Genomic DNA, 24160 nt, shown 5'->3' on the forward strand with positions numbered 1-24160 from the left:
TCATTAATCAATAGCCTTCTTTCCTTTTTTCTTTCCTATTTAATATTATGGTCCCATTTTTGTAAAAGTAGTCTGTTTTAAAGCATGAAAGTATTACTTTGTGCTCTTACGTCTATGAATAGTCCTCTATCAGTTTTTCGTTTGATATTTTTGTAAATGTTCTTGGTATTTAGTGGTACCCTATAACAATATTCTGGAAAAAAAAAAAGATCCCTAACTTCTGAAAATCTGCAATTCTTCAGGGATGAAATATGTACATTAAAATACTTTTTGGCTACGTATGAAAATAAGTATCTAAAAGTGCCCGAACATTTTTGCAGCCCTCCTCTGTACGTCTTACATATTCGTCTGAGAAAACCCCATGATGCAACTCACGAGTAGGGCCCCGGTGGGCTTTGTACACCAAGCAGCTGGACACAACTACACCACTGGTGAGGACGAAGATAGCTTCAAAAGCTGCATTGTAAGAAATAAAACCTGGAAAGACAGGGAGTCGTAGCCAGGGGTGGAAGAACCACAGGGTAAAGCAGTGTGAGTGGGAATTGGATGCAGTGACTCATGTGGACAGATTCCCAACCAATGTTTTATTGGCTTACCAGGACCTGCAAGAGGAACTATAGCTTTGTTGTCCAGTTTCCTCCTCATTCTGACTATGAATACTACTAATATGAGCTACCATGTTCATGACAGCAAACTGCTAGTACAGATAGAAGCAATAAGCAAGACCTTTGAAAATGCAGGGCATTTCTTTCTTTGATAGAACAGTTTATCAGTGCAAGAATGTTGGTTGTCATTATGATAAAGTACCCAGCCTGTATTTGGAGTAGACCAAACAAACATGGACACAGCTTATTCCCAAGGGTAGCTTTCAAATATAGATTAGATTTTCTGAATTCTCCATGGATTTCTGAGAAGGCCATGGCAGAATTTTAGATGGAGTAATTTTTGTTCGAAGTTACCAAGACCATAGGTATTCTCAGATGATGACTATTAATTTAATTGAATCTGGATCAGACCCCTCAGTGAACTTTAAAAATACAGTAAAATCTGTCTATTCCATTAAGTGATAACTTAATTATTTAGGAAAGGACACAATTATCCCCAAATGGAAGAATAACTTAGTTAACAGTTTGTCTGTTGCAGTCATTTGAATCTAAACTGCATGGTACAGGGATTTTTGACAGGGAAGAGAACAAGGTAAAAGAAGAACCAGTGTGATTTATAGAAAATAAAACAAGTTCACCCACTTCCTAGTTATGGTCATTAACAGTGGTATAATTGTGCATAATCATTGGTCCCATTCCTACCGTACAGTGCTAGAGGCTAAGTTAACTTTGCATCTGCATAGAAATTTAGATGCAAATATGAATTGTGTTCACTGGTATGACTAGTGTAAAGTAAACAAAGGGTATTTCTATTGTATATTTAAGGTTGAGAAACCTATTTTGTGAACAGCATGCTCTCAGCAAAGACTTCACAGTTATTAAGTAACTGCAAAGGGACATGGTCAGGTCAATGATGGGTAAGGAAAAAGGCATATATAGAGAGCACAGCAGTGTTGGGATATTGATAGGCCCTTATGGTAGTCCCCATAGGGGGAAACTGCAATAATATTCTCTCTGTATCATGATCTCTGGGTTTTAAAATGAAACAAAAATAGTTGTGGAGGTAGGGAAAGAGGATCTGAATGCCAAGCAGTAATTTTAAGGTGAAGAGTACAGAAAAGTTAGAGCAAAATGGATGGCTTAAATTCTCATCATTATTCTACTGAAGAATTAAATTTGCAAGGTCATGATGAGGCTTATTCAGTCACAGGCACATCAGTGAAGGTAACTGGATTCAGATGAGTTCCCATCCAAGAGATATTTAAAGAAGTGAGTTCCCTAACAAAACAGCGTTGTCTAGAGTCACGTTGCATATTAAACCAAAGCTTGATTTCCATGAATTAAAGTACCTTACTTTAGACTTAGCAAAAAGCTGACTAAAGTTCTGAGATCCACCTTCCCAGATTTACTTAGTGAGAGAACACTGTATTTCATTTGCTATGGCTTCCATATACTTTATTACTTTGGTTTTTCCTAAGTTCTCTACCAATATCTGTAACAGTAGAAGTTTGCTTTATAAAATTCTCATGCCTTATTAATAGACAGTCATGGTAGAACAGACATGAAAAATACTGGTTACCTTTAATCAGGCCTCTACATTTACTGAGCATGTTACATGAGGACTTTCTCTAATGACATTATTTAAAATATAGCTGTATTTCAGATGTGTTTGCAATCAAATGTGGGAAGGAAAATTCAGGTCATGGAAGAAAAGGAAGAATGGGAGTGGAAAGTTTTTTGAAAATCTATACTGCAAATTATTTCGTGTAAATTAGTTCAATTTTCCCTATTACCATTCACATTTTCATTTTACTAGTTTTCTTGACCCCTTCACTGAATTGCAGAGAAAGATATCATTTTAGATCTTCTGAACTGCTTTAGAAATGTCTGTCAGATGGTTTTGATTGAATTCGTTGTTAACAGCTCACAGCCTTAGCTTTAGGAATCCAACTGTGTTATATAAAAATGATATCTCAGATTTTTTCTTTTAGTCAAATGTCCGATTTGCAGAGTCTTAAATGATTCAGTTCTTTTTTTTCCCCCCCCAACCTATCCAGAACTGCTGATACAAGAGCAACCTGGACATGAGCAATGTGTACACAACACCCAGATTTTTATCTTCTTTCAAAACCAAATTCAGATTAACCTCTGCATGGAAGCAGAATCCAAGTAACAATGAAATAAATAGGAGAGGAAATATCCATCAGCCTTATTATTCTGTAACACCTCCTAATTTGCCCTTCTACGGTTGAAATAATGAACTTTGGCGTAGTTCATGGAAAATAATATGCAAATAAACATGGTAGGAAAAACGTGATTACTTCCATAAAGGGACAGAAAAGATCCTATCTTTTGTTACCTAGCACAACCTGGTGTAATTCAGCAACGCAAGTCTCTGCAAACCTCAGGACTGACTATTTAGGAGACAGCTGGGAAAAACTGCAGTCTCGAGCACAGACTTTCCCACCCCATAAGCTTCAAGAGCTTCTTAAATTTTTATGTAGAATAGATAAAATTCTGCCCTCTCCCCCACATAAACCCCTTCCCCACAAATCTCTTTTGGTACATCAATGTCCAGAAATAGTTTGTTGCTTCTGGAAAGGGCTGGTTGATCAAACAAATAATTTGAAATATTTACAGAAAACACATTTGTTGATGCATCCAGCCTTTCAAATATCATGTTGACTTGTGAAGCCATCATACAAGAGTTCCTCTCCCTTTCCTCTCCTACTTCTTAAATCACATGTGCCTTAATTCTGAGGATCCTTCATGGCTCAGCTGGTCCATGTGTGCACCCTGTTTAATCTGCATCTCTACACACTGACCTCTTTAGGACAGGGCCTTAGTGCTTTGCCATAGGTCTCCTTTTGTACATTGTAGCACATGTGAAAGACATATTGTGAATCAAAAAATGTAAGAAGCATACTGGACAAAATTAAGACCCTGTGAAAGCCATAAACCATTGGACTAGCTAATTACAGGCCAGCTCATTACCCAAAATGCAATTTTAATACAAAAGTTTATATAGCATTCTAATGCTGTTTTTATCGACTGGATCCTTTGACTCTAAAAATACCACTTCTAGAAAACCAAGAGAAAACCGTGGAACATGAGTTCTCTTTTGGCATGTAAGTTGAACTCCAAGCACCGGGGAAATATTTATTACCCTAAAAGGGGGGTAAAAAACCTTTTTGTCTGTGAAGAAAGGCTAACTGACAGCCGTATCATAGGCAGAAAATGTTCAGGGCTTTCTCTTCTCAAGGTCAGACAAATGTTTATCAAATGGCTTTGAAAAATAAGCAGTTGTGAAGGACACACGAAACAGAATGATTCCACTTTTTAGACACCACATGCGTTGTGGAATTTATGAGTTTGCAAATTATGAGGGGTCAATTTTGTAGGACTACTTGGTGTAAAAATTTTAATCTTGAAAATGTAATACTCATTCGGTCTTGTATATATGGCACTCTGGTTTTCTATTTCTTTTAAAGAAAAATGAAAACATTGAAGTGAGGTTATAACAGCTTCTTTAATTTTTTTTCTGTATTTTAAATTATGCTTATTCACCCATACATTCGCTCTCTGAGTATTCATTTAGAAGGAAGATTTTGCAATAGTCACATTTAATTTATCAGGGTGCAATAATTTGTGTTTCCCAATCATCTTGCAGACTTTGGTTCATTATACTATTGTTTCACATGAGTAAGTTAGCAAAGTTTGGATTGATTGACTCTAATTAACTAAAACTGGTTCCAGGCTGTGCATCTATTGTCATGGTAGCTAGCCACAAAGCCCCAAACTGTTCAGTAATGGCAATATAACGTACTATCAATATGAAAACTCCAGTAAATGTTAAATGTTGGGCTTGTCAGCAAATGAAAATAGCAATAGCAGAGGAGGGAGAAAAGGGACATTAGGACAAGCATGCCTCAGAACGCTTGGGGAAAATGCAGCCTTCCGGAGCTGCTAGGGCTCTGGTCTTTTCACTTATTGTCATATGGGCCTCCAACATGGAAAGAAATGCAAACCAAACTTGCACACTTTTCTGTAAAAGAAAACTCACGTATTTTTTGGTTTAAAAAGCCTCAAAAAGGACCCAAAACTCTAGGCTGAGCTAAGACGTTCTTGAACAATGCATGTGGACTTCTCCATCTGCATATTTTAAATGAAGAAGTATTTTCCCTTGTTTCTGTTAGTCCACTTGCATGAAGTCTGACTCTATTCTCTGTTTATTGACATCAAAGAGAATCTAACCACTATTTAATGCATCTCCTTACACATGACACTGGAGAACCAGTTGCATTTAAAGCTTAGGATAACGAGTAAATAATTTTCTTTTTATTTGGGCTTCAGAGTCCTTCTGAAACCTAGCAAAATCAATGAGGACCTCAAAGGATGAGGTGCCTCTACTGGCAGCAGTGTACAGCACCTCAGCATATCCAGGATGTCTGGAAGTGTAAAAGCTTTATTCCATCTTTATGCCATAGGTTGTCTGCTCTGCAGAGATGCATCATCTGAAATATCAGTCTCTGTGTATCGTTACATGGAAAACTGTACTTAGGAGAACACTCTTGAAGAGCCTATGTCAAACACAGAAGCTTGGATATGCCAGGACTGGTTTCCTTTGCTTGATCTACCCGCATGACTGCAATGCTGCAGCTCCAATGTCTTGCTCAGGAGCTATTTCTAAGAGTTAACCTGTGGCAATCAGTCCTTACAACTCCCAAGGGGCCATTCCTTAGTGTGATATTAAGTCCTTACTGTGCAACATGTGCCTGTGTTCCCTACTTTCAAAGCATGTGATCTAAACCTTGATTCAAGTACAGACGTGCCATTCACTTCTCATTTCTCTATGTCCTGTAATTGTAGGACGTGTCAGAACTCAGTTCTTCATGATGAAGAGTGCAACCTCCCTTATACAGGTATTCTTTGTCCCAACCTTGCAGCACCTGTGCCTAAGTGGAGCTCTTTTCCCCCCGTGGTACCTGGCTGCCCTCAGGGCTGTGCAGGACGGTCACCCCATCACCTGCTGGATGCCAGCCCAGACACCCAGCCACAGCTGCTTGAGGGCTGAGCCCCACTGAGTAGCCTGACTGCCTCTCATCTCCAATCCTTTTTTCAGGCAAATATCTTCTCCTTTCCCATTTGCCAAAATAAGGACTTGATTTTTATGGCATGACCGATTTCAACCTTTAACACAAATAATCACTGAGGTGAGAGGCATTTCCAATTTTTCCAGAGTGGCACAATTCATCACAGGCTGTTTCCAAGAAGCTCTTTGTAGTTTCATTTCTTCCCCAGCCTGGATGGAGTGACTGGGAGCAAGGCTTGCAGGTAGGAGCCATGTGGGGCCTTTTGGTCCCATTGCATGTACACACGCAGCTCAAATCACCTTTGGTACAATTTACATCCCTGGGAGTGATGAAATTGGGTCCCTGAGCCTGGTGCCGGCCCCGCTCTGACTCGCTGTGAGCCTCCAGGCAAGTAATTTAACACCAGGCTGTGATACCTCTCATTGAACTACACATTACACCAAAAAGGGTCTTGAGGAAGTCAATGAAGCTACTTGTGGAGCACTTGTACTTAGGAAGTGTGTCACAATCTGGCCTTCGTTTAAGTTTCCCCTTTTATAGGAAATTACAGACTCATTTCCAAGGTTGTGAGGTTTAATTAGTTTATGTTTGCAAAACACATCTTATTGCTGGTGAAAAGGAATAACCATTATGATGATGATGATGTGTTCAAGGCATGACATGATCTTGGGTCTGTCTAGGTTTTGCTTCGTTTATTCTGTATAAAAAAAGTCCTTCCTTTGCAATTGTTTAAAAGCCTATTTCTAGGCATAGTACACTCATTCTTCTGTCAGAAGTGTTGGAAATAAAAAAAAAAACCAAACTTGCCGGGCAAAGTTCCCTAGAGCCTGAGCCTAGGGCACAAAGCCAGTTGTTACTGCAGGGTGATGGGGACTGACCACCCACAGCAAAGCTATGCTGTGAATGTGGTTCAGATGAACTTGTTGTCTGACTCTTTTCCAAACATGAATGCCTTTCCCTTTCCTGGACTCAGAATATACGCTTTTATAAGCCTAAGATGTATCATATCTTTAAAACTTGGCATTAGCAAATGGTTTGCTTTTTTGTCAGCTGTAATTGTTTTTTTTTTGGTTTTTGGTTTTTGTTTTTTTTTTTTTAATTCTGTTTTTTGTTGGGGGTTTTTGTTTTTTTAATCCAAGTATGGTTCTCATGGTGTAGTAAATGACATTAGGCTTTTGTAAATTCTTGCAGAATATAACAGATCATTGATTTTATAACACAGTCACTGCTTTTGCATTCTGATGAGATTATTAGTAGCAGCCTAGAATACAACATCCCTGCATACTGTTAGTTAAAAAAAAATAAAAGTTTACTAAATGGTCTCTTGTCAACTGTATCTGAAAATCATTATAGTTTCTCTGGTTTCCTTTACATGGAGGGCTTCTTCTGTGAGCTGGTGGGTTACATCAGTATGAAGTTACAGAATTATTGTGGAGATGCTGTTTATTTCTCTATAGCTCTGTTTGTTTTTCTACAGACAACCAGGTTTTTTAAGTATGTATAAATTGGTTATAAAAATTGTTCACATGCCTGACATACAATATTGTACGTCAGTTCAGTAAATATATTTTTCCTTTCATGTTTTACCTGTTATTACATTAGACATTTTTACCTCATGTCAAAGCAAACACAAATCAAGCCATTTTCTGATCTTTTCACATCCTGTATTGCAGCCTTAAAGCAGTTTCATTTGCCAGTGAAGACGCAAACCATCTGATCTTTTTGAGCCAAACTCCCTCTCTTCCACCCTGTGTTGCAGCCCCCCGTTGTACGTCCAGAGTGTACCTCCTCTCGACCGTGAGTTTGTGACCCCCATGTAACAAAACACAGGACCACACTTCAGACCCTGCTCACTGGGCACAGGGGAAGGGAGAATTTAGTCTTGAATATATTTTTAAAAGGCTAAAATGCTGGAATTAAAATCTGACTAATGGCATGCAGCATTTTCTCTGCTTCCATACTGTTATCAATATACATCTGTATTAACACCATGACAGTCCACCCTACAAATTGATACAATACCAAATAAAGAGCCTGCACTGTGCACCGTAATGACTCTACAGGAGCCATTACATCTGATATAGTCAATATTATACATTTTTTAAAAATGTATGAATGCATATTTAACTGAGAGATCTGATCTGCTCCAGTAGTTCTGGTCTATCAGAAACATAATATGCATTTAAAAAACTGCTTGCATGCATTTTACATTTTTACCTGAGAAGCTGAACACAGGGACACATATAAACATTTTAGTTTCTATGCCTGCCCATAACATGTTTGTTTCAAAAGAAAACAAAAATAAATGGAAAAGTTGATGAAGTCCTGGCTCTGTCGCCTCACTGGGTCACCTCCAGCGTCCCCATTCAGTTTACACCTCCCTCCATCAGCTTTTACTCCATGTCCCTAGCACGGGTGTGGGTACATTTGCTGTTTGAACAGCTGTGAGGAGGGAATATCTCAGCAGGAGCATCACTGGGCCGCTGCTGTTTTATACCCCTGCAACTGACGGCTGTGCCACCAGCCGTACATGCCTGGGGTGAGCTGCATGCACCCACATGGGCACAGAATCAGAGGATGTTGAGATGCCACCAGCACTCACAGGCTACCTGAGCTGCACAGGGAGAGGATGAGAGACAGGGGAACTCAGATGTAAAATACTGGTGGATGCATCTCTCTCTTGAATGAGATTGTACCCCCTGGTTTTGCAAAAAGAGCAAATGGTGCTATCATCCCGTACTTGTGGGGTAGGAGCAGCTTGATCTGGGGAGCTGATTCTAGGATGCCACAAACAACATCACCCCAGGCTGGTGTCTGGGCTTGAGCACAGGGCCACTTGAGGTTTCCCCTCAGATTTGCATACACTGCTGGTGGGAGGCTCTGAACAGCCCCAGGCACCCCTCACTCTTGAACATGCTACAGTTCCCCCCTGTGGCTGCTGGCCTGCCTGACCTGATTTGTGCTCAGCCATCCTCATCACAAGACACAGAGTGGACAGAAGGGGTACAGATGATTTATGCATTTATGCATCTGTATTTCTGAAAAACGACCTTTTCATTTATTGCTAACATGCAAACAGTTACATCTTAAAAACACATGCAAGCAGCCTCATTCCCTTTTCCACCCATATCTGCATTCAAAGGGTGTCTCCATACTCTCACCACACTAACACCAAACAGGGTTTAACCTTGATAATTCCTGGGGACTTGCAGGCACTCTTTGTCCTCAGAAGATATTCCTCCCTCTCACCCTTGCAGCCCTATTTGGTTTCCTTCTTTGCACCTCTATAGAGCTTTGACATTCTTACAAGCATATGTGAAAGAAATAAGTAGTACAATCTGTAGAAGAGCATGCCTTATTAATTACTCCTAAGCATCCCTAGATGTGGATGTAGTTTTGAGGCTAAATATAGCTTGCCCACATAACAAGGATTTGTACTGTAAGGTCACCAGCATTGCCAGCTTTGTAACAAATCTTTCTCATGGATTTTCTCTGAAGGAACTTGTTCCTGGATTTGGGTGATGATGTGAGCAGCTTGGGTTGCTAAACAAAAGCTGGTTTCTGTCACATGCAGCTGTGGTTTGAATACATGTAGCTGAGAGGCTCTGGCATTGCAGTATTAAGAGTCAGTTCTGCTTAACTGTGTCTGTACTTGTGGTTCTTTTTTCAGGCATCATGTGGAGGGCTGCAAGTGCACAGCTTAAGGGCTGTGTGGAAGCAATATTATACTGTGGGCAAAGCAGGCTGGTAAAGGCATGCCACGTCAGCTCTTCAAACAGGTACAAAGTTGCATTTCAGAAAAGCCTGGTTGGCAGTGGCAGCTCCAACTGTTTCAGGGACTGTGGGTAAGTGTGGAATTCAGAAATGCAATCAGTGACAGTAGGGGGTTTGAGGCAGTTTTAAGTGGAGGGGCAGTTTTTTGTTCTCTGCACTTCCTTTGCTTCTTGGGTAAGAGGATCTGGGTGTGAGGTATTGAGCCATGTCCTATGTTAATAATAAAATGAAAAAGTCTTGAGCACTTGCTCAGTGGTGTGTAAGACCAAAATATGACTGTCCTTCACTAAGAGAACTTCAACACAGAGGTGGCCACCAGCTTAAACAAGTGAAAACTCAGGACAGCAGAGAAGAAAAATGTTTTACAAACAGTCCCTGACCTTACAGTTATCTTCCACTCTCTTATCAGAAGAGGAATTCAGTGTGAAAATATTATTAAAGAAGAAACGTATGAAACAATGAGGAATCATTTCTGTCAAATGGATATAAGATGCTAATTGGTGATGTGCTGAATCCCAGAGATGCTTGACATTCAAAAAGTGAGTGAAGTACGGCAGAGCATTTGTATAGGCCATCTGGAGATGTACACCATACTCTACACTTGATGAGAAAGTGGCATTAAACTGAAATTTCTGATTCCAAAACCTAAATATGCATCAATCCAGGCTTCAAATTTCATAGATTGCTGGGAAGATCACAGATAAACAGCAATCTGGCACGTCTCCGACTAGAGAGAGAAAAATGCTATGCACTTCATTCCTTAAAAAATTATTAATGGTTTGAAGACCTTCCATAAATCTAAGATGCAAAAACTTTGGACTTCTCATTCCTGTTTACACATATTTCTGGCTCCTGGGGTAATTTGACCATGAAATCTCTGTGCAAACAGGGATATTTAAAATACTCTATTAGCAAATGATAATACTGTTACCAAGGGAGTATCATACATAGCACAGTCAGAAGCATCATACAAACCCGTATGGTGATGTCTTCAGTTCTTTCATGACATCAGGTGTCTCTGGTAAGAGAACAAAACCAATGTAAAAGCAGGTAGTAGTAGTAACTGTTCAACATCCCCTTTTTCTGTTTTTTCTATCTGTAATGTAGGACACTAAAGAATTTTTGTTCTTACCAAAAGTAGCTTTTACAAAGCACTTATACATCTTATTAAATCTTAAGATGATACAAATGGTAGCATCGAAGACACTACATTGTGGAGGTATACGCTGCTACTTTCTTCATACATTGTTGCCAATTCTTTGTAGTGTTGACAATCCTGCAGGTATTTATGTCCTGAATCCACCGTGTTATATGCTGTACCAACACAGAGCTATGAGTGAATCGCAGCCCAGAGAACCTGTAAGCAAAGAAGAGAGAGGCAGCACATGGCTGGAGGATGCATAGAGGGAGACTTTCAGGTATAGACAAGGCAGACCACTCAGCATAGTAGCTGTAGGATTGGTACCGATTTTCATAGGTACCTGAGAGAAAAAAACCAACCAAACCCTTAAAGAAAACAAAGAAGTGAATCTGCTCATGTTTTTATAGTGCTCTTCCCAAGCTTCAAGAGTAGCAACAGACAAAGTGAGTTAGTCCTTGCTCAGATGTGGCAACTGGGTCTGTAGAATCTCTTTGCATGGGCCAGGGAGCAGTCAACATCTCACAAGGGCCCAGGACATGTAGGACATCATAGATTGGTTTGGAAGGCAGAAATTTTGAGAAAATTACATGGATACAGATTTAGATATAACACTGGCATATCTAAAAGGAGCAAGGTCAAATCTAGTTCAGGCCTTAAACTGGTAGCTAGTTATCTTTAAGGAGATAACAGAAAAGCAGACTATATGAAAGATCTGGCATAGAGATCTGTAAAGGACTGAAAAAAAAATTTGTTTGGTCAGGAGAGATGAACAAGAAATCTGAACAAGAAATCACCTGAGGGAGACAAGAAACATCTAGAGGATACTTGAAAGAAGAAGCAAGAGAGCAAAGTCAAGGGTGGGTGCAATGAAAGCAGAGGAGATTTCAGGACAGTGCAATTAAAACTGCTGCCATTGACAGCCCCAGAACATGTGCCCAAGAGCTGGTTACTCCTTAGCCAAAATAATCTTCTCTTCCCACCTCCAAAAAGACTTTTATGCTGGCTGGGAAAGAGTGTGGGCTTTTAACCCTCAAGCACTCCTGCTACCTTCAGTGTGGCACTGGGGTCATGCTGATTCACAAGGGTGAACTGTGACATTATAGAATAAAGGAGTGTGGAAAGAACTGACCTTAAGCAGCTTTATCAAATTACTTCCTCTTTCAGTTGCTGAAACTGTAAGTAACAGAGTACAGCTGTCAGTAAAACTAGATTGCCCAAGATAAGAGTAAGCAATATAAACACGCAGCATTCCAAATGTACCATTTTCAAGTTTGTCTGGAGCTTTTCCAGTGTGTCCCTCCTTAGCCAACTACCCTTTTGTTGTCCCCTCTCATTGTCTTGCAAGCTTCCTGAACAAAGTTCATGTCTGATATGCATTCTGCAGACTGTCTCATAAAATGGCTTTGCATGACGTGGATATATAAAAAAAAAAATTATTTGCAGTCTGTGCACTGATTCCCAGGGACAGAAATTCAACAGTACAGCAAAAAGTCTTAAATGAACATATTAAAAACATGGCATGAGACCTGTGCTACTCCATGCAGATCTTCAGAAGCAATATGCAGAAAGAACGAAGTGTTTCTTTTCTTCTAGCATAGTTGCAGGCGCAAGACAAGGTGCTCAGATATTTTTATGGTGTTAAATAAAGGCAGACTGGGGCTTTGCCTCACAGGCTAGAAATACTTTTTCTAGTAAAGCCTCTGGAAAATACCTTGATATGTACTGGACAAATACCACAACAGTTGCAAAAGGCTGCACAGACCTTCTTATTCTCCCTCTCCTCATAGAAAGGTATACTCATATGAACCCTCTCACTTGGACTCACATTTGTGTGAAAACCAAGGAGAAAGCAAAGTCGAGGCTATTCCAGTTTTGTGTGAAGACTGTACATGACAAAAGTGAGTAAATGAGACTGAAGTGCAAATGAGCTGCACCTTTATGGCACCAGAGAGATCTCCATCAACCTCTGAGCACTACTGGGCAACTCATCCACCTTCCACACTGCCAGCTGGGGTCAACAGGCAGAGACATGACTGCTGCAATGTGGCTGCACTCATCACACCCCAGAGTGCAGTGACAAGAAGCTGTTCCTCTTATTCCTGTGTCTCACCTGCATAGTTTGATTGATGTGAATCCACTCCACAGTACATCTACTTTCTGGGGACAGTGAAGGCTCTGGTGCAATCTGTGTGCCGATGATGTCCAGCTCCGGCTCTGCTAGATCAGAGTCTCATCATCTACACACAGACCAGGTCTACAGGAGCACAGCTCCAGAGATCACCTTGCCTGCTCCTCTGCCACAAGATGGAGGAGTGAAACCAGAAAAAAAAACCTGGAAAATTTTCCTGACCTCTTCTTTAAAATTCCTCAGTGGTGGCAGTTCCATGATTTCCTGAACAATTTGTGACCATGCTTCACTGCTCTTGTTTCCAGAAAGGTTTTCCCAATGTCTAAATATCATCTTCATTAACACCTGTTGAATCAAGCGCTTCCTGTCCTACCAATTAGGCTATGCTCTTAGTATTAGGCTTTGATCATTTATTGTTAACACAGATTTCAATGGATTTATAGAGTTGTCAGACACGGTATTCAAGAACAACTTTCAATTGGGTAATTAATCATTGCATCTGTTTTCTGTTATTGTGATTCCAATTCTGCATATGTATACATGATTGATTTTTAGACACACAAATGGTCCTATTAAAGACAATAACACTTGTGGATTTACAGCTGAGAACATACTTATAGTTTTGGAGAGTCAGGATACAGTAGTAACTGTGTTGTTCCATAAAAATCCTCTAATGTCAGTCCTGGAATTCAGTTATTTCAGGTCATAGGTAGTCCTTCAAACCAGAAATGTTGAAAAGTCATTATTGACATTTACTACTTTTAAAAGTGGTGACTACACCAAAATTGTTATGGTACTGATACTGTCTTGACAGACCATATTGCTATTACCAGAACAGTATATGCCCAAAGTATTTGTACCCTTAAAATGTTTTTCATAAATGTTATCTACTATCAATATTGTTTCATACTAATTGCAGGTTACAGTTATTTTTTTTAAAAATAGATATATTATTAAAGACTGATTTGACTAAGACACAAATAATATACATGACCTCAAATTAACACTTCAATGTATCTGACTTTGAAATGTGCATTATTTTGCCTATTCCAATGGGTTTTGATTAAAAAATATTCAGACTATTTAATGGAGTTGTTGAGAGAATTATTAAAAAAAATTTAATTGTGATTTGAATGAATACTACAATTCTATAACCAAATTGCACTAACTGAACTGTCTATTCATTGTACTTCATTAAAATCTGGTCAGAAATTTGGTGGTGCTGGTGAAATTAGTTCAATTCATAGCTTTGTAACAGGTGCTACAAATGGTTACAAGACTAGATGAGGTTTAGACCCCTTGCTCCCAGCATGAGGATATAGGAGTTAAAGTGCACAGGGGAAAATAAAATCCTGGATAACAGAAGGGATGTACCTCAGCACAGCCCTGATTATCCTTGGACTGGACTCAATGACTCCTCAGAAAATGCACATCCTTGTATTGAAAAATTGCTAGAAAGGTCAAAGAACAGTCAGTCTAAAGGCTGACTTATTCAAGGCTTGGGATCTGGCTCAGCAGTTCAACACATTGAAGGTGTTTGCCAGCACACACAAGAAGCTGCAAGAACTTCTGCTTCTGCTGCTTTTCATTTCTCTGGTTTCAAATGCAGGTGAAATCCTTGCCATCCAGGAGGGGCAACACCACAGCACACAGTAAGGAGCCAAATCTCTCCTAACTCCCTCAGTGAAGCATTTAAGAGGGGGGAGCACGTGATCAGTGCTGTTTGCTCCACATTAAAGATGGGCAGCTGCAGCATTTCTTTTCCTGGAGAGCTGCCCTGCTCCCCTCAACCTCAGTTCCCAGGCAGTCAAGGGCACCAGGCAAGAGATAATGTGCATTTCCCTGACTTTCAGGATGTATCTCTTTTGGTGCATTGAGATGTGTGGGCCTGTGACTGCACTGTGTGTCCTTCAGAGAGCACATGAATAGACTATGCTATTTGTCTCTTAGCACCCCAGGGCACAGCACCCTCATGGCACAAAAGTATTTCACTACTCTCCTGTGCGTCAGGACTTCCCACCAGGCAACAACGCTACAGCCCTTTGCTGTGAATGGTCTTAAGGATATCACTGAGGCTACGGAATTAGTAGGACTAGCTACTGCCCTCCTCTTTGGGCAGCACTGATGGTGGCAACAGAACACTCTGAGTCTACTGCAGTAAAGCTTGGTCTGAGCTCTTCACTTTCCTGACAGTTAGACTGGAAACCATCCTATGGTGATTATCTGCTCTGTTTATTATCTCACTGCGGAAAAGAGTTGAGGTGAGAGGGAGAAAATGCTGTTTCTCTGTGGCTGTTCTCTGCCCCAAAGGAACTTGGACTTTTCACCAGTGAAAGCCAAACTGAGCTTGGCCACTGTCAGACAGGAGGGAGATACTACCATGCCAAATTGATCCACCTATGTAAAATACCAAACAAAGACCGTGTATGCTTCTGTACCACCTTAGCAGCAAATGCTCTCATTCTGGACACATATGACTTTACTCCCTTAAGTCTGAGGTGCTACTTGGAGTTTGCAGCATCTCAAGTTTCCCCTCTGGGTTCAGCAGGACCACAGGCAAAGATCCTCCATGCACTTAAAAGGCTGGAAGAGGAAAATAACAGGATGTGTTGCACAAGGTATGGTAGAGTTCACATCCTTTCATGAGCTGTCTGCCAGTGGTGAGTGGGTCTGCCAGCATCGCTGCCAGCCACTTACTGAGAGTCATGGCACATGACTGGAGTGCCCTGGGACCTAAGACTAGGAGACATGCACACACAGCCAGAGGCAGTGCAGAGTGCATCCTTACTCATCACCTCTTGAGGACGTCTCAGCTCATCTGCAGGACTCCACCATCTTCCCACCACAATCACTGCACAAAAACCCACAGGATAGACAAAATGCCATAGGGGTCACTGAGTACAACAAGAGCCCAACCACTTTTCTCCTGCAGGAAAGCACTGCCCCAATCAGCATTGAGGCTGCCAGCCCTTGCAGTGGTCTGCTTGCCTGTCCTGTCTGCTCAGCAGCAGTGCCAACTCCACAGGCATATCCATTGCACTGCTTGTTGGGGAGATGTCCTATCCCACCCAGACATTTACTATTTTATCCATGGCTTTCAAAGATGAGATGGCTGTAACTACTGCTTCCATCTCCTCCAGCCACACTCTGTCTTGGCTTTCCATAGTTTGATGCTGCGTTAACAACGCCCTGTGAGAAAGGGGTAAAGTTTGAAAAAAAAAAACAACAAGGGGATGAAATGGATAAGGAAAACTGGTATTGCCTATTAAAACAGGCAACATACAAAACCACGTGAATGTGACACTGAATGTGTGAATGTGACATTGAAGGTGTGAATGAAAAAAGAAGTAATATGGAAGTTAGGTCCCTAACTTTTAAACGAGAAATAATTAATGTCTTAAGTTTCAAAGTTTCAAAGTGGTAACACAAAATACTCTGTCTGACATGATTTCTGTTTGTGGATTACTTTGGTACATGTAGCTGAGGCCAGAGGGACAATCTTTTGGAGATCTCAGTTAAAATTTCTTCTTTCACCATTGCTCTCTCTGCTTTTATTCTGATGTCATTCATATTTGTCTTTTTCTTGGTAACAGTGGCACAGTATCCGTACAAGGTGTAAAAGTAAAGCAGTCTGACAGCTTTAGATACCAGCACTCACTAGTGAATTTAAGTGAATTGCACAGTGTTATGTGCTTCATTTGGATATGTCGGATTCAACCTTGCTTTGGTTAAAGAGGTGTTTAATTAAAAGGACAAAATGTTAGCAATTCAGTAAACATCACATTAATTTAAAATAGTGCAATTACTAAACATGCATAAATAAGAGATTCATAAATTACACTCATAGTTGTTATTTTTAAAATTGTTTAGCTCATATAAATGATTATACAGTGGTTACAGTTTGTCTTATTGTAGACATATTTCAAGTATTTTAGAGTGGCTTCTCTGTTCATCACCAGCCATCATATTGCAGCCTTTAGTGTACAGCAATCCCTCCACTGCAGCTACCATTTAAACCTTTACCATAGCAAATGCTGCCATGATGCTGCAGCATCCCCCAGACTGCCTGCAGGACCCTTCCAAGTGCATCAGCCATGCTCCTGGTGCTCCCAACAGTGCCGTGTGGAGCTGCTGTTGCGAGCAGTGGTAATGATTGTTGGTGAGGAGAGGATCATGAAGGTGTTAACAGTGGCATCACAATGACTGTGAGGCAGTTATGTATAGGTTCCTCAATTCTGCTCTTCTGGAAAAATCTGACACAGCGATGCCTTTTTCCACAGGGTGTTTATATCACCCTATGACATCCTAGAAGAAGTGTGTGCTATAAACGCTGCTTGGTTCAATAGGTTAGCTCTTCCGTTCTCCAGAATTTAAATAATTCTCTAGTAAATTCCATCTGTTATTGAGAGTAATTTCTATTGAATCCCATCAGTTTCACCCCTATTATCTTCTCCAAGTTCCACTGCTCATGGTGAGTCAGCATGGTCTAAACGGCTGATTACGAAGAGCCAAAAATTAGACATTTTTCCAGGAAGAAAAGTACATAAGCAGGATGTCCTTTCCAGATGCTGAGTTAGGGAATTTCATTTCGCTTAGCTGAATTCCCCTTGCAGTTTCTGGTAGGTACAAAATTTTTCTTTATGTTCCGTCATAAACTCCTCTTCTGTTCTGCATTGCTGAATACTTACCTCCATCTCTAGGTTGCATTTCAATGGTAAGCAGAACCATATTTGTTTCTGTTTCTTTGTGGTTTTAAATGCTTGAAAGTCCTTCTCCATAAAAGGTGCTGCATAAAGTGTAAACTATATTTTAGTATTATGACACCATCACTTGCAGGGGAAGCTCTAAATATATTCCACTCTCGTAGCCTATCAAATTAATGTAATGATGAACATTAAGGTTTTTCAGAAATCAGCTGAAGGATGCAAATTTTTTTTCTCTAATTCACAGAGAACTGAATAAATCCAAATGCAGAGATAGTCCACAAAACTCCATCTTAGTCTCCCCAAGATTCCTCTCTAAGATTTTTGTTGCTCTTGTTCTTTTTTCTTACAGAGTATGAAAAGATAGGTAGCAGTATTAGGTTTACAATGTGGCCAGGTTGATGGAAGAAAAAGTCACCTCTGGAATTCTTCAGTACAATTCTCAAAGTTGAAAACGTGGTGTTGGGTTCGGGGGAGGAGGGTGGTGTTTGTAAATTGAATATATTCGATTTGGATAAAACAGACCTCATAATCCATGGCTGTCTCATCACCTCATCACTCAGGTCAGTTGAGGATGCAAGAGGGGGTCTTTGTGCTCTAATGATTTTCCTATTCTGCCAAATTTGTAAACAAGGAGGAGTGTCCCTCTTGCTAGAGGTTGTTAGAGATTGCAGAGATCTTAGAGATGGCAGAGATTACGATCTAGGTAGTAAATGGCCCCCAGAGTGTTTGAGAGACCAATGGAATAGCTAACCTGTCCACTTGAAGCTTAACTCTACATTATTTACTCTGGTCACATTTTTGACAGCTAAACTTGATGCAAGTAAGGAATAGGATTTATTTATGGCAGATGCCAAAGAAAGCTTGAAGAGCTGTGTGAGGCGACATGAAGATGGCTGCTGGGACTCAGGCAGAATGCAAAATGTCTATACTTTAATAAAGAGGCTCCATTCCCAGAGCCAGATATCATGGTACAGATTGCACCTGCACACCTGGGCTCTTCCTGCTCGCTTGTCCATCCAGAACAGCATGACTGTAACCAGGAATGGCCTCTGGCTCATGATGCCCCCTCAACTGCTCTGGGGCACTGCCTGGGAGAACACTGACTGGCATTATCTTCATGCCAGAGAGCAGTGAAACAGTATGGACAGTAGTGGGTCATGCTTGAGCCAGCTCCTGGCTCTGATTTAGTTACCGGTAAGTACAGACATGGCTGAAGTGGTACTGTGGAGACCTCCTTAGTCTCTACAGGTTGTTAAGGGGTGCTTTAGATTAGTGAAACTAATGGTATCTGAGGATAGGATGGACAGAACCCTTGGTAATGGAGTAGACTAAGGAAGGAGCAAACCTCTGGCAGGACTTGACGGAAAAGGGATGATGGTACTAACAGTGGACTGCTGCTCTTCTTCCTCATGGCCCGAATCAGTAAAACAGCAACCACCCAGCTGTGCAGCAGGTCAGTGTGCTACACAACTGCTTACCAGCCTTGAAATTAGTCAGCTTTTTTGTATGCTGATGAGAGCAACCACACTATATTTGCCTGTTCCCTCACACCACACACCACCCCGCCCACCCAGTACAGGAAAGGCACTGTCAGACTGGACCAGGTTCAGCAAAGGCCACAAGAATGGTTGGGGCTGCAGCAACTGTCCTGTGAGGAAAGGCTACAGGGCTGGGACTTGTTTGCCTGGAGATGAGAAAGCTTCAGGGTCACCTAATAACAGCCCTCCAGTATCCATGTGGGAATCATCTAGAAGATGAAGCTGGTCTCTTATAACTGTGCATGGTGCGAAGACAAGAGACAACAGGAATGAGTTGAACATATGGCATCTTCACACTGACTCAAGAAGGAAAATTTCCCCAGGAACACAGTAAGGCTGACCAGGGGTGTTGTGCAGTCCCCATCCTTGGAGCTTTTCAAGACCTGACCAGAGAAAACCCCAAGCAACTGGTCTGAGTTTGTGGCTGAGCCTGATTGAAGATGGTCGGATTAGAGACATGCTGAGGTCCCTTCTAACCTGAATTATCCTGTGACCCTACAGAAAACTTCCTGGTAGAAACATTAAATCAACTGCAACACTAATTATGGCTAAACAGACTGCTACATCATGTCTACAAAAAATATTTTCCAGGATGGGGAAGGTTTTGGAATGATTTTATACATAAAATCCCTTTTTGTGACTTGTCCAAACTTTCTAAGAAACTGGGATGAAAAGGAAATGTTAAGAAGTTGGTTTGCATAGAAAAAGGGGGACAGAAGAAAATCAAGCATTGGAAGCTCAGCAGGTACTAATTGGGTGGTTAGTTGTGAAGAAACTGCTTCCCCCAAGTACTGTGATAAGGCAGCACACAAATAACTTGAAATATGGATGTGACCCAATACCTCCCTTTTAATTCAATCTTTTTCCAGCCCATCACTGGAATTTACACAACGTTTTATTGACTATGGTATCAGAAGCTATCAATTTGCTGCAGCCTCATAAAAATAAAATAGTGATACAGAAGAGAAACTGCTGTGTCAGACACACTTCAGCTATTCTCAGCTTTCCTCGACCCCTTCATCTACCCTCTCATCATAAACATCACTATTCTATTTGCCTCTTGCTTCTCCTAACCATTAAAACAGAGAACCAAAACCACAGCCCATACATAGGCTGTTAACATAAGATCCAGAAATGTATCAAATATTTGGTGTCTGAAATATTTCTTGGCTCCAACTAGTAGAAAGGAACAAACAAGCAAGCAAATAGCATAAAACTAGGTGTGTCTGTGGGCAAGAGAGAGATAAGATCGTGGCTATATATTTAAAATGGAGCAAGTGTGTTGTCTCAAACCGTGATTGCTGCGATAATTGCCCATTTTAACGCGTATTAGTGCAAACAGCTGTGCAAAATTCATATAAATGGTGGAACATGAGTAATACTCTTTAATTAAAAAAATTACAAGTTTGAGGTTTTTTTCCAAGGATTTAAACATATTTTGCTCATCATGCTTGAACCCTTATGACATTAATATCTCCCAAGGAACAGTAATGTGGTGCACAGTAATCATCTACCTCTGTGTTTAATCCTATGTGTGTTAAAAATACCTTTGTTTCTTAAATTCAGTAGTAATTTTTGGAACAATACCTTTGTTTTGGCCCTGAAAATCATAGACCTTCAGCAATACTGATGCTGTTTACAGTACTTTATGCATGGTCACACATCGAAGACAGAACATTTAAAAAAAAAATAAAATAGCTTGTTTTTTGGGGGAGTTATAATGCTTCTGTTGTGACTGTGCAAAGTGGCTCTGGTAAAATATATTTATGAGCTGCAGGTATTTGGACAAAAACTATGGCCCTGGATAGCTTGAAGCCATGAGGAACCACAACATATTATTTTCCATAAAAAGACAAAGATGTTTAGGACAAAACACAAGATGAGATCCTAAAACTGCAACCTTCCCCAGGAAGTTTCAAGTCATTCAGTACGGCATTTGCTGATGAGAATTGTTCCCATAAGTATATACCCAAAGAGATAAACTTTATGCTGTATGCCAGCTTTATGATGTGATAAAAGTTTGTGTTTGAGGTACCTTACTGATTATCTATTAGGTGGAAGAAAAAGAATAAAACAACCAATTAAACAATAGCTCTCGTATCTGTGTCTTAGCTAACCTGGTAATTGAAAAATGGCCCCCATTTTTCCCTCCCCCACCCATTTCTATGTAGCATTTCAAGAACTCTGTCCAAGAATATCACTATATGAAAAAAAAACATCATCTCAAAATTATTAAAATCTCTGTGGGAATTCATGATTAATTTTAAGGCCTGGCAGATTAAAATACATTATTATGTACACTCTAGTGCATCCTTTCAGATATTTTCAGAATCTGATTTTGCTCTCTTGATACACACCAATGATTCTACATGTATCTAGTAGATTGCAAGGAATAGATTAGCATTAAAGAGGCAGTATTGTGTTGTTAGGTTGTTATGTGTAACTTGTGCTCATACATTAAGAAAAATGTAGCTGGCATTCCCTTGGACATGACCGGACCCCTTAAAAAAAGGAGAGAATTATTAATAGTCAGTTGTAATGCATTTGTAGAGCACTTATGAAATTTTGACCTTTAGTACATTAACTGGCTGTTTTTATCCAGCTCCCAGGTAGAATAAGATCTACAGTACCCTGCTTAGGAAATGGAAATAATGGGCTTATTAGTAGGACTTGTTAAACTTTCAGTTCCTGAACATTCTACCTTTAGCTCTGGACTTAGCTTTGCAATGAATCTATTGTTCTAAACAGCAAAATCAACAGCGTTCAACATCAAGAAGACAGACAAAAGGTGTTTTTTATTTGGGACAGACCAGCCATTTGATTGTTACTGCAAAATCATTCATTCACAGTTCAGCTTTATGAATGTTAAGGTTCCAGCTTCGGCCCCAACAGCTGTTGCATTTCTGACTAGAAATATGAAGACTCATTTAGCATCAATGTTCCGTCATTCAGAAACATCTTTAATCCTACATCCTGACAAGATAAGTAGATAGAGCTCCTGAAGCCTATTTTTATTAAGGTATGTTTTCTCATGTAATTATAATGTAATTATCTTTGACACTCTTCCACATTCCACCTACAGCTTTGTATCAACCTGTCTGAGTTGTGGGCACATAAACAGAACAAGGGACACTGACAGCATTACGACTGACACTGCAGAGGCTCCTGTTTATCCACACCAGGTGCAGGACCAAACCCAGCTGACTAGTTATCATGATTCTCATCTTTGTCCCTGACTCTGTTATGAAAATGTTCCCTCTCTTTCAAGTATTTTCCCCCCAAATACTGCACATACACCTTTACTGAAATTGCTTGGGTTTTGCACCCATTGTCTCAGCAATTAGACCCTCCTGCATCAGAGATCTCTCCGGGTTTTTAACATGGCCCCAAAGGTCACACCATCTTGAAACTCTACTGTAATGATTTTATCTTTTCTTCCATTTCACTGACAATGTTAAATGGTATACAGTCAAGAACCAATACCTGCAGAACCCTACTAGCAACCACAAACACAGTCAGTGGTGACTGTTCACACTATGATCACATCTTGAGACATATCTTTTAACTAGTTTTAATGCATTTAACGTGTACCACACTGGATTTCTGTTGCTGTAGTGTGTTAATCAAAATACTTTGAAGAAACAGGTTGAAAAATTTACAAAAATTGATGTATACTACATCAATATAATTATCAATTAAATTAGTAATCTTGTAAAAATGTTAGGAACTTAGTTTTACGAGAACTGTTTTCTATAAAACCATGTTAATTACCCTACATTATCTATTAATCAAACTCTCAACGGTCCAGTTTCACAACTCTGGCCTGACATCAGACTGAGAGACCTGGAGCTAATGGGGCCATAGTACTTACTCTTTTTGAACCACTGGCACAACGCTGCCTTTCTGTTTCTCCTCTGCAACATCTAGTTTGTCTCAAAAATTACTGAAAATCAATGCTAACAATCTAATAAAACAAATCTAAATAAAACATCTAAACAAGCTACATAAAACATCTGATGATTTTAAGCATCTCACTTTCACAATGGCTGTCTATCATCAGCCTCATGTATTGTTGGGAATGCAGGGAAACAGATTAGCAACAGTTTCATATCATATGAATACAGATCTAGGTTTTTTCCCTAAAGGAAAAAGAGAAAGAATTCTTGAATGCTTCCATCCTTTTGTATTATAAATGTTTATTCTAATAGTTTCATCTTCTTTATAAATACCCCTCAGCTCAGACCCTTGTTATTCTTTTAAGTCTAAAAAGAGTCTTTGATTATTTTTCTTTTTAAATCTGTAAATTTCCTCTTTGTACCCACTAGCTTTGGTTCTGGGTCTTTTTGCATTTTTCTGCTTAGTTATTCATTGTTATTTGCATTCAATTTTTTAACTTCTTCCTTTTTGTTTCAGTACTTATAGTGCTTCTATTTCCATACTTTCTTAGCTTATACAGCCTTTCTTCTGGAATTATGTGAATTTGGTGAAATAACTATTTCTCAAAGAGTTTACAGTTATTATTCGTATTTCATATTAAATTAAGTAGCTCAGATAGTTTAGGTTGTGTAAAATACACTCCTTCTGAAGCAACAGATAGATGTATTGGGGGTTCAGGCTGTATTCTGTTTTCATATAACAAACACAGCCAATTTACAATCCTGAGCAGTTGTTAGATTTTATTTCAGACAGAAACTTCTCTTTTTCTTTTAGATGAATTCCAGCATAACTTTCACCATGTTAGATATAACTGGCATGGGGTGGGGGGTGGGGGGTTATTGTTTTTGGAAGTTATGAAGCTATTATCCCTGCTTTTAGAAAATTCCAAGGACATTTTAGTTCTGGCAGCCAGATACTTTCTGCACATGTCAATCACATTGAAATCTGTTCATTTAATATAGCTTTTTTGCCTCTTCATCTTATGTATAGAAAGATGTTTAAAGGAATAGCTATCCTGTTCTGTGGTTTTTGTAGCCCAGAGCAGCGGTCAATTATCACTTCATCTTGATCATAAACATTTGAGATAATTTTCTTTAGAGCTGCTAGTGACTCAGAAGGAAGTCCAGGTGTAGTTGTGCAGAGTGCTTTTCTTTCTGTTCCTTTGCTCATCTAATTCTTCCTAAAAAAGTAAAAGAAAACCCCAAAACACCAAACCAAAAACTAATCTTAACATATGAG

This window comes from Manacus vitellinus, unplaced genomic scaffold (genome assembly GCF_001715985.3).
Source record: "Manacus vitellinus isolate BGI_N305 unplaced genomic scaffold, ASM171598v3 scaffold_1_pilon, whole genome shotgun sequence".
Classification (NCBI taxonomy): domain Eukaryota; kingdom Metazoa; phylum Chordata; class Aves; order Passeriformes; family Pipridae; genus Manacus; species Manacus vitellinus.